The sequence below is a fragment of the Arachis ipaensis genome, chromosome B02, assembly GCF_000816755.2.
Source record: "Arachis ipaensis cultivar K30076 chromosome B02, Araip1.1, whole genome shotgun sequence".
In the NCBI taxonomy this organism is placed as follows: Eukaryota; Viridiplantae; Streptophyta; class Magnoliopsida; order Fabales; family Fabaceae; genus Arachis; species Arachis ipaensis.
In genome coordinates, this window is record NC_029786.2 from 68,027,005 (window position 1) to 68,030,925 (window position 3,921).

Below are 3,921 nucleotides of genomic sequence, written 5' to 3' on the forward strand. Positions count from 1 at the left end.
ATAAAAAAAACAAAAATCAATTGTTCTTCGTCTTCTCCAATTCCCCTAATCATTCATCCCCCTCTGAAGCAAAGGAAAACATATAAAAAAAATAAAAATTCAATCTGTTCTTCATCTTCTCCTAATATCATTCGTGCCCCCTCCCCTTTGAAGCACACCAAAACGGCAAAACCCTAGCAATAATTGACTGCATTGATCTCGGTAGCTAGCCACCCACAGAATTTAAAGAAGCTAAAGGAGAAGGAAGGCTAAACCACTCAACTCGGCAAATGCTGCGTCTTTCTCCTCTATGGAAGTTCTTTGAATGCCCATTCGCCTTCCATCGTCGAGCCCCTTCGCCCTCCATCGTCGAGCCCCGTCTAGCCGTCGTCATCCAGCGCCTCTCCCTTTCTGGCGCCTCTCCCACTGGTTCTGCCACTCAACAAACTTATTCCCATATGGCCAACAAGAGTAGAATGAATGAAAGGCAGATATTGAGCAAAAATCATAAAGATATTGAAGAGATGTGGTTAGAGGTTCTTGAGAGGATTCAAGTTATTGGACTGAGAGAATTTTTGTATAAAGAAGGCAAGCTGATCTCTGTCAGTTTTGGAGTAGGTAAACATCAATTCCTCGCTGTTCATTTTTGCATGTTGCTTTGTGAAGAATTAGGTAAACTGGTTTATGTATTTGATTACACTTAATGTTAGTCAACTGAAAGGCCTTGTAGCAAAATGTATTGAAAACTTACATTTGGGTTTGTCATAAAGTTAACAGTGATTTTTAATCCAGTTATGCAGTTTTTTATTTGCTTTCATAAGTAGCTTTCTTTTTTGTTTAATGTGTTGATATTGTTGTTATTATTATGGTAGGTTGCTTATGTGTGTCCATCCTGTTTTTGTTGTTTGTATTGACAATTAATTACCATTTATCTAATGATAGAGAATGCAATATTGTGCAGCTCCAACTGTGCAGCTAATGTTTAGTTCTCAAATGACAAAATCCACGGCTGAGAAGTTCACAGGTCACATTTTACAAGCATTTGAATCTATCCTCGGAACATCTGTAACGATAGAAATTAGATGCGAGCCAACTAGAGATGCAGGCTCAGTTGTTCAACTTCCTCTTATATTTCGTCACACATTAGAGAATTAAGTGGTGTCGGTGTCGGTGTCGCTCGAGCTCATCCAAGGGGTGAAATAATAGAAGAAGCAGCTTCTCCAGCAGAGCACAAGAATGATGCACAGCAAGTTGATGCTCATGCAACATCTTCCAAAAGTGTAGAAGGTTCAAGTATAGAGCAAGCATCAGCTTCCCAAAGAAATCCAATAGTTAAGTCTCACTTGGACTGCAGAAAGCTTAGGGAACAAGGTCAAAGTAAAAGTATTGTAAAAAGTAAGGTATCTCTTGCTCATGTAATCCAGCAGGCGGAAAGCTAGCGAAGTGGGTGGTCGAAACGCAAAGCAGTTTTCATTGCTGAAAAGCTTGAACTAGAGAATCTGTATGTTGCTTCTTTATCCATTTTCTTTCGATGTGTACACTTTGTAATTCAAGGATGGTAGCTTGCTTAGAATCTCCATTAGCCTGGGTACTAGTAGTGTTTTTCTGTTTCAGTAAACTAGTAGTGTCTCTTTTGTAACTGGCTATTGATTCTAAAATTCTTACTCTGCAAGAAACTGGAACCAAGATCAAGGAGCTTACTTTGCTGGAAAGCATCAAGAGCAACCCGTCAGAAGGTAATCATATTTTGCATGATCTAAATTTAATGTTAGAATTCATACATGAACCTTTTTCCTTTGAAGTAAATAAAAATAATAATATTTTATCCACCATCAAGAATATATTTAAACTTTTCAGGCAAGATTATTAACTAGAAATACAGCAGTGTTGATGCATATGTTTGTAGTTTTTATGCTTCAGCTTCATATGTTGTGATTGTGTTGGTGAAAGTGCATATTTTTAGATTTTGTTTTGCATTTGCTTTGATTACTATACACATTATTGATTTATTTGATTGCATTGGCAGCTGTCCCACTTGAAAATTCGAACCCGAAAACCAAGAGCATTGCTGAAGTTAGTCTCATGTGGGAGATGTCTCTCTTCAAAATCTCCAAGATAGTTTTGGGAATCTCTCAGAGGATCTATCCCACTGCCATTGTAATTTGTATTTGTCTGTATTTAGGCCGGTTTTTTTTCATCCTCATGTTATAGGGTCGAATTTCATAAGGCCAATCCTTATTTTCATTTAGTCTAATAAAAAGCATGTAGTTATATATCTAATGAAGAAAAATTAGGAATGTAGTTGATGTAGTTATTCCATTTTAGCGATAAGATATTGTATATTTTTCCTTCCAGGCATAAATTTGATGAGAAATTTAAATTTAGATTTAATTCAAAATTTCATTAACTACTGTGGCAGTATCTTTTGTTGGGGCTCTATTAACTGGTCTCAATTATTGCTTTGGTTGTTCTGTTGAATAGAAAATGTAAGCAAGAACTTGTCTTATTTCAACACAAATCTGTGAGTTCAGTCTTGTGTCTTGAACCCATTTTTGTTAATTTGGTTTTATATCATTATTGAGTAATGATAGAGGACTATAAAAGCGTGCATATAAACAAAAGAGTTAGATGACTCAAAATTACCCACTGAGTTTTTTACCCACTAAATTTTTTTCAGAATCTATACTCCCCTTTTATAAGATTAAACATGACTCAGAATTAGATGAACAAAATCAGAGAGTTACATTTATTACATAAGAACAAAAAATAGTAACATGTAACTTGATACATTAAAACAAAAATGAACCTTTGATCTACTACACCCTGCTGCCTTAATCTACAAAATATATCTTGACAATTCAAGTCAAGAATACCAAAATTTGTGCTACCAATGAAACACTAACAGAATACAAGATATTCAATTACAAAATTTTAAAATGGAAGTGATGAATGATTGGGCTTAAATGTTGATCATTGCCGGACGATTTGTTTCCTCCAGTCTAATAAACTTGGAAAGCACCTTCACATCACAAATCCAATGGAAGCATCAAGAGGTAACTGCTGAAAACATGACATGAAGTCAGTCAGCAGGCGAGTCGTAGGAGCTACACAAATATAGCAATTGAGAGATCTTATATGCACTACTTAGTAGTTAGTATACACTTCTCTTATATACGTATTAAAAGTGATTGATAAAAAAGTGAGAGAAGATGAAAAAATTCCTCTTTTATATCATAAACGAAATGTGTACAATAAAGGTGCACAATAAAAGTGGTACATTTCTCCATTGACAAAGTATTAATGAGTGCCATATAGCAGTAGTAGTTGATAACATCAACATTCAAACCCTGAGATGACCAAGACAAGCACTAATGATCTTATGATTAAAAAGGGAAAGTCAATTTATATATATCTGTAGATAAATAAGTTATTATAGCTTCATGCATCACTTAACAACAGTCCAACTGAGGGGCTTACTTTGAAGATGTTGCTATGAAGGTTTCAGATATCCTGCTAATCCATCTCCTCAAGAATAACATATTTGCCAGTAGAATCTGTTGTGTGAAGCACTTCCACCTCGCCTTCACCAAAATGGCCCTTCTGAATCTTTAGATATCTAAAATAGAAAAATAGACCGAAAAAATATATAAACAAGCATAATAGAATTAAAGGAAAAAGAATTTTGGAAGACAAGTTTGCTGATGACTTACTTGTACCAGTTGAATAAACTGACACCAAACAGAATAGTGCAGAGACCGAGTCCTTTCACCCATGTAAATTTATCATGAAAGTACAATACCGCAACCTACACATAAATAGCATATAATCAGAAAGCGCAAATAAATCTACAATCAGCAACCACAACACTAAGAAACCTCTATCCTATTCGAACATAACATGCAACAGTTATAAAAAATATAGTACATGATGTGTTTACAAGAG

The 3,921-nt window shown here is 35.2% G+C and overlaps 2 long non-coding RNA genes across 2 annotated transcripts; one reads left to right on the forward strand and one right to left on the reverse strand.

Moving 5' to 3' along the window:
* Nucleotides 1,650-2,112, forward strand: LOC110267780. The gene is made up of 2 exons (XR_002355692.1): nucleotides 1,650-1,715; nucleotides 2,006-2,112. It is a non-coding gene; the product is annotated as an uncharacterized LOC110267780 (long non-coding RNA).
* On the reverse strand, nucleotides 2,865-3,546 carry LOC110267783. The gene is made up of 2 exons (XR_002355696.1): nucleotides 3,457-3,546; nucleotides 2,865-3,036 (listed from the first exon to the last, which is right to left on the reverse strand). It is a non-coding gene; the product is annotated as an uncharacterized LOC110267783 (long non-coding RNA).